The sequence below is a fragment of the Geotrypetes seraphini genome, chromosome 13 (assembly GCF_902459505.1).
Source record: "Geotrypetes seraphini chromosome 13, aGeoSer1.1, whole genome shotgun sequence".
Classification (NCBI taxonomy): Eukaryota; Metazoa; Chordata; class Amphibia; order Gymnophiona; family Dermophiidae; genus Geotrypetes; species Geotrypetes seraphini.
In genome coordinates, this window is record NC_047096.1 from 24,777,842 (window position 1) to 24,786,084 (window position 8,243).

The window sequence follows — 8,243 nt, forward strand, 5'->3', positions numbered from 1 at the left end:
GTTAACATGACTAAGAATGCTATAATGCCTCTGTATCGCTCAATGGTGCAACCTCACCTTGAGTACTGCGTTCAGTTCTGGTCTCCTTATCTCAAAAAAGATAAATGCGCATGAGTTGAGTCTCATTTGAAAGGAAGCTCTGGAATGAGAGGGCAAAGGATAAAGTTAAGAGGTGATAAGCTCAGGAGTAATCTAAGGAACTACCTTTTTTTACAGAAAGGGTGGTCGATGCATGGAACAGTCTCCCGGAAGACTTGATGGAGGCAGAGCCTGTGTCTGAATTCAAGAAGGTGTGGGATAGGCACGTGGGATCTCTTAGAGAGAGGAAGAGATAATGGTTACTGCGGATGGGCAGCTCTATGACCTCACAATGCAGGTGCACAGAGCCTTAGCCTATAGGAAGAGGAGATGCAAATGTTAAGAGCCTTAGCCAATAGGGAGAGGAGGAGATAGTGGATGCTGCGGATGGGAAGACTAGATGTGCCATTTGGCCTTTATCTGCCGTCATGTTTCTATATTTATTTTATTTAAAAGGCTTATAGCCCGCCAAAACTTAAGTAGGTTCCAAGAATACATAAAAAATTTATAACACAACAAAAGATAAAATCCATAACATACTGTAAAATACTAAACAGTATTAAAGCTACTCATCCTGCATTGATGTTAATTGGCCTTCATTACAATTTGCATGCTCATCTGGCTGCATGCTACTCTATAAGGCATGGCATCTAACTCAAAAGGGGGTGTGGCCATGGGTATGTCAGAGATATTCCAAAGGGTTGCACATGGAATTATAGATTATAATCTCAGTACACCCAACTTGGGCACCAGCATTGCAGCAGGTTTTAGCAGGCATAAATCTGGTGCATAAAGGCACTTTTTTACTAAGCCACATTAGAGGTTTCTACCGTGGCCCGGAGCGCTAAATGATCTGACACTGCCCCAATGCTCATAGGAATTGTATGAGCATTGGAGCAGTTAGCGCTCCGGTCTGTGGCAGAAACCTCTATCGCAGCTTAGTAAAGGGGGGGGAGGATTAGACATGGAAATCAGCGCTATGCATGATTCTATAAAGGATGTCGTAGGACTAGTAATTGTAAATACTTTTTTTTTTTAGCAGAATTTTGAACACTGTTCCCCTTCCTTTTGTTTTTCCCGTTTATGTTCGTTCCCCTTTCTATCCTATTGTATCGGTAAGTCTCCAGTCTCTGTTCTGTAAGTCTGTAAGTGTTGACTTTTGTAAAAAGCAAAAATTAAACCTATTGGTTGTTGTTTTTTTATTGTTCATCGCCTTGAACTTTGTTTAGGCGATTAATCAAATTTTTAATAAAACTTGGGTACACACCCTTTATAGAATTACACTTAGCTCTGGTTTTTTCAGCGCTGAATTTTGAGTGTCATTTCCTGAATCTAGCCTGTGGTGACAGTAATAACCTTACTGCTATGCTAAGGTATGAGATGATCTCGGAAGTAGAGAATGACACGTGGACAAATTTGTCCACTTCCCCGCAGGAACTCAATTTTCACATCCCATCCCTGTGAGTTTTGTAACTGTCCCTGTCCCATTCCTGTAAGCTCTGCTTTAATTGCACAAGCCTCGGACACATAATTTTAAATTGTTTGAGGCTTGTGAAGAGAAGATAGAGCTTGCAGAAATGGGGCAGGTACTTGCCAGGATGGGAAAATGAGTTCCCATGGGGACGGGGAAAAATTTGTCCCCATGTCATTCTCTACTTGGGAGAACAGTATAGAAAACTGAATAAATAAATAGTGTGAAAAGCTTCAGCCTCTGATAACCAGAGCTGGTATTGTGACATCATAATGCCTCATTCCACCAATGCCTAAGAGCCAACCTCATCAGTGATATCACATTGGCTTGATTGTCCTTTACTTGGCTCACTTTTACTACATTTTGATTTCTAGAGTGGTGCAGTGTAGAGAATGACATGGGGACAAATTTTTCCCTGTCCCCGCAGGAACTCAAATTTCCCGTCCCATCCCCACGAGTTTTGTCGCTGTCCCTGCCCCATTCCTGCAAGATCTGCTTTAACCACAAAAGCCTTGAACACTTATGATTTTAAAGTGTTTGAGGTTTGTTCAAATGAGGATAGAGCTAGCAGGAACGGGGCAGGGGCAAGAAAAGAACTCGCAGAGACGGGACAGGGGAAATGAGTTCCCATAGGTATGGGGAAAAATTTGTCTCCATGTCATTCTCTACTCATGAGCTCAGATTTACCTCTAATATATTATACCAAAGGGCAATCACCTTCTGACGTTCATAATGTACAATACAGATAGGTAACACAACAAGGTGTGCTTGGAAGTATTTTGTAATCAAATCAAATACTCCCAATACAACTAGTATAATCCCGGTATCTCTCTATCACATTGACTTCTGATTTGTATCGTTTGGGTGTACTGGTGGATACAACAATGAAGTCAACGGCGCAATGCGCAGCAGCCGCGAAGAAGGCGAACAGAATGTTGGGTATTATTAAAAATGGTATTACGACCAGAACGAAAGAAGTCATCCTGCCGTTGTATCGGGCAATGGTGCGCCCGCACCTGGAGTACTGTGTTCAGTATTGGTCACCGCATCTTAAGAAGGATATGGCAATACTTGAGAGGGTCCAGAGGAGAGCGACACGAATGATTAAGGGCATGGAAAACCTTTCATACACAGAAAGACTGGAGAAGCTGGAGCTCTTCTCCCTGGAAAAGCGGAGACTCAGAGGAGACATGATAGAGACCTACAAGATCATGAAGGGCATAGAGAGAGTGGAGAGAGACAGATTCTTCAAACTTTCAAAACATAAAAGAACAAGAGGGCATTCGGAAAAATTAGAAGGGGATAGATTCAAAACAAATGCTAGGAAGTTTTTCTTTACTCAGCGGGTGGTGGACACCTGGAATGCGCTTCCAGAGGATGTAATAGGGCAGAGTACGGTACTGGGGTTTAAGAAAGGATTGGACAATTTCCTGTTGGAAAAGGGGATAGAGGGGTATAGATAGAGGATTATTACGCAGGTTCTGGACCTGTTGGGCCGCCGCGTGAGCGGACTGCTGGGCACGATGGACCTCAGGTCTGACCCAGCAGAGGCATTGCTTATGTGCTTATGTGCTTATGTATTTGAGGATCTTCCTTTTCTCCACACATAGTACAAATAATCTCTTGCTATCAAGCCTTTTATTGAATGCTGTTATTGTGCTTTCCTCTTTAGCACAATGTCTGTTTTTCTTGCATCAAGCTCTTTATCAGTAGGTCCTAGCATAAGCTACTAGATGTGATTCTTCAGATGGAAGATGTGACCACAGAGCGCTCCAAGAACTGGGACTTTTCAGACCACTCTCCTAGCTATAACCAGAGCCCCAGGTCTTAGCACTCCCCCATGCCCAGGGTCTGCACCTTCATTTACAAATGGGGGCACAATGCAGAGAGCTCACTCCCAACATCTTGGCTGTGCCTCTCTGTGCTATTCCTTGCCGTGTCTTAAACTGCAGGCAAGGCACAGCTGAGGCCTATCCAAGTGGTAATATCAACAATGCTTAAGGAATAAGAGAGGTCATTTTGTTTGGTGTGGACAGTACAAGAACAAGCCAATATCACCTCTTAAATCATATGAGACTACAGTATATGCCTTTGCACTTGTTAACACAAGAACAATTCCAATTTCTCATGTTAGCTCCTTAGAATCTTTCCTGGTCTGGGACTGGAGCCCTCCTGCCTAACTGTCTCTGATCACTTCCTTCGTTTTTTCTGAGTCTGACGCAGTAATCAGCCATCACAAGCAACTCTGGAAACTTCCTGTCACCCTATGGAGGCCTACCAAGGGAATAGTCACCTGTAGGGAAAAAGAAATACTACTGTAATTGCTCTTCCACTGTCAACCATCAAGAAAATCCTCTGGCACGTTTCTGCATCCTCCAGTGTGTTGGTATCTGAGAGAAATAACCCCCTGAGAGCTCTGGTTCCTCTCTCTTGCTGTTATTTATTTAGCTTGTCCTTCTCTCAGCTAGAGTCCACTGTCTGAGCTGTAGCATCCTTCATTTCTCTGTCCATTAGCTCTGGCTGTTCTCTTTCTTGCAGGAGTCATCTCTTGGGCCTTCTGCCCTGGCTGCTCCATCCCTCTGCTGCAGCCACTAGACAACCGTTTCCAATGTTCCAGAAAAAAAGTTTTTATCAGGTCATTAGGGATATGATTAGATTAAAAAGTACCCGTCAGCGATGGAAAAGCATTGCACATGACAGCTAAGGCACCAGAACATATTTGTGCTTCTAAAATTCTTGGCTGAAACCTCAGTGGCATCTCATTTCCATTTTCTTTGTTCCCTAGGTTCTTTCCCTTGCCTCTTTTCTCTACACTGTCCTGCATTTTGGATCAATTATAATATCACGTCACCCGCTTTCACTGAAGGATGAACCATGTTGAAAGTTTTTCGATCTAAGCCATGAGCCAAAATCTTCCTAAGCGAGGTCTGATGAGGACAGCTGGAAGCACATCACCTCTAGGTGGAGGTGCCCCTTTCTCCATCAAAAGATGCAGTGATATCATTGTGCGGCACTCTGGCACGTTCTGCTCATTGCAGCAAAAGGGATTTAAAGTGACAGTACTTTTGTTTGGTTGTTTCTTTTTTTTCCAGCTTTTTCTTGTATTCGTTTATTGGCTTCACCCCCCCTCCCCCCCCACACACACACTTTTGGACTCCTGGGCATACTGAACATTGCTTTTTCATTGCTTTGCTTAATTAATTAATGTTTAATTATTATACTATACAATAAAAAATAAGGTTAAATAATTCACCAATACTTAAATATGTGTGCAACCAAAACAAAAGGATCAGTAGATGGTCAAACTCTTCCACCAAGTAATGTACTCAAAATAAATATAACTATCTATATCAGGAGTGTCCAACCTTTTGGCTTCCCTGGGCCGCATTGGCCGAAAAAAATGTTTCTGGGGCCGCGCAAATACTGCAGCAAGACAGAGGAGCCGGCAAGACGGTAAACTCCCGGGGGCAGCAGAGGAAAACGTTGCATCACCCTTGACCGGGGCCACACAAAATACTTCACGGGGCCGCAGGTTGGATACCCCTGATCTAAATGGTGTCTGGCCTCAGACCCCCAAGGCAAAGAAACACAGTCCCAAAAATGGTCACAGGACGTCAATTGCAGCCTATCTGGGCTAATTTCAAACAATGGCCCAAAACCTCTGATATCTATTCTTTATTCAAGACGTGTGTAATAAATCAAATACAGTCCAGTCGCAGGGTATAAGCAACACATATCTGTTTGTAATATTTAGTGGAAATCACTTGCAAACAGGTAAGTGCTGCTTGTCCCCTACAATTTGATTTATTACACATGTAACTGTGTATTGCTTTTCCTTGGGGGTCCGAGGTCTTTTCTTCCAGCATTTTTATTGTGATATGTTATTGTCACAGAGAGACACCATTTGTATTTATTTTGAGTACATGGTGAAAAAATTTGGATATTCATGTGTAGCATGGCTGTTCTTGGTGACAAGTAACACATGGGGAAGGGATGGGCTCCATCCATTGAATGGGTGTCCACAGTGACAGAAAACCCTTGAATAAGGAAGGAAAGGGTCTTGCAGGGCCTGTCAATCATGAGGGGTCTCAGGCTTCACGCTGAAGTTAAATCCTAGAGGGAAGTTGCTGCTGTGGCCAGTTGTTCTTTAAAACAGGTTGCCATAGCGGTAGTCTTTAAAAAATGCTGTTTCATTTACAATAGGTCCAAAATACTGTGGTTCAGCTTACGACATGAAAAAAGAGGTAAGACCATGTTTCACCTTTGTTGGCAATGGTTTCATGGCTCCCTGTTCATTAGAGGGTTGTAAGATGCATGGAATGTTTCTACTTTTGGGAGCTTGCCAGGGACTTGATTGCCAACCATTGGAAACGTCTTGCTGTTTTGTTTCCTTTCCTGTAGTTCCAAACATCTCCTATATCAGTGTTTTTCAACCTTTTTTGGGCAAAGGCACACTTGTTTCATGAAAAAAATCACGAGGCACACCACCATTAGAAAATGTTAAAAAATTTAACTCTGTGCCTCTATTGACTATATATAAAGTAATTCTCTTGAATAGGAATCAAATAAACACAAAGAAAGTATTTTATAATTACTTTATTATGAAATATTAAGTAAACAGAATAGTGAAAAATTATAAAATACTTTATTCAGTGCGAAACCTGGGCCTGTTTGGCTGAACACAAAGCTGATATTCTGGCTGGAATCGAAGAAAGACACACACGTAGCTCTTCGTCAACAGCTCTCAAGTCTCTCTCTGTATTTGGTTTTTATAGCAATCATGCTTGAAAAGCTAATCTCACACAGATATGTAGTGGAAAATGGGAGCAATGTCAAAATAGCTTTGTTTGCCAGAAGGGGGAACTCCTTGGCGGTATCCAACCAAAAACTGTCCAAAGGTAGATCAGCAAATCTTAGCTTGAAACCACGATTTTGTCTCAGTTCAGTTAGTTCCTCCTGCTCCTGTAAAGTCATGTCCTTTCCACCAACTGATGCTGAGCTATAAGGGTCTCTAACCCAGTTAAGGCATTCAGTGGAGACTGAAGAGAAATAAAATGACAACTTCTCCTCAAGAGTTTTTAAATGTTTAACTATTATCTCACACAGTGCAGTATTGTGAACACCTTGCCATTGCTTGGTGAGTGTGAACATTTCAAGATTGCCACTTTCCACGTGTTGATGCCAGAGTTGCACCTTTGAACGGAATCCATTTATTTTATCTGTACTTGTAAGCAAGTTTTCACTTCGGCCTTGCATTCGTGTGTTCAGTTCATTCAGATGATAAAATATATCTGCCAGGTATGCCAGCCTTGCACACCACTCATCACTTGCAAGCTGCTTTGCGTAATCTGACCTCTCATTTGTCAGAAACACTTTAAGTTCCTCCCGCAGCTCATACACACGAACCAAGACCTTGCCACGTGACAACCACCGGACCTCCATATGAAACAGCAAGGTTTTATGCTTCGCTCCCATCTCCTCACACAAAGCTGCAAATATGCGACTTTTCACGGGTCGTGACTTTACAAAGTTTACCATGCACACAACATCATCCAACACATGAACTAGGACTGCTGGTAAAGTCTTGGCTACGAGGGCCTCGCGGTGTAAAAAACAATGCGTAACAATCACATCTGGATTTCTTTCCTTCACTCTGCTTACAAAGCCTTTGGTGCGCCCGACCATGGCTGCAGCTCCATCGGTGCAGACACTTGTGCAGTTTTCCCACTTAAGTCCTCCTTTTTCAAGGTATTCTGATGTGACCCGAAAAATTTCTTCTCCTGTTGTTTTTTCTGGCAATGCCTTGCAAAAAAAGAAGTTTTCTCTAATTGCATCACCATCAACAAAACGCACATTGGCCAAGAGTTGAGCATGTCCACTGATATCAGTAGACTCGTCAACTTGCAATGCAAATTTCTCACTGATACGGATCTTTTCCAAAACCACACTTTCGATGTCTGCAGACATGTCATTAATACGTCTGGAAATTGTGTTGTCTGAGAGAGGGACTTTGGCTATTTCCTTAGCTGCATAATATGCCATTGTCCAGGAGGGAGACTTTCTGGCCAGTCCTGGTTTTGAACTTATATCACAAAGCAGTGTGGGATTTGTAGTCCTTAATTCTACCTATTAGAATCTGCGCCGCTGGTTCCATAATGCATTAGGATGGGGTTGTCAGAAAACCAGGACTGGCCTAACGTCCCCATCCTGGAACTGGGTCACTTGGCAGCTCTGTGAACAGGTGAACATTACTGCCTCATTTCCCTCTGACGCGTTTCATTCAGGTGCAGACTTGATCAGAATCCTGAGAAGATGGACTGGCCCAAATAAGAATTAATACAGCCCAGCAGCTCAGGAGTAGAACCAAGCAAACAGAAATAGGAGTGTAACAATGTGATCTAGTGCAGTGATTCCCAACCCTGTCCTGGAGGAACACCAGGCCAATCGGGTTTTCAGGCTAGCCCAGGGGTGTCCAATGTCGGTCCTCGAGGGCCGCAGTCCAGTCGGGTTTTCAGGATTTCCCCAATGAATATACATGAGGTCTATTTGCATGCACTGCTTTCATTGTATGCTAATAGATCTCATGCATATTCATTGGGGAAATCCTGAAAACCCGACTGGACTGCGGCCCTTGAGGACCGACATTGGACACCCCTGGGCTAGCCCTAATGAATATGCATGAGAGAGATTTGCA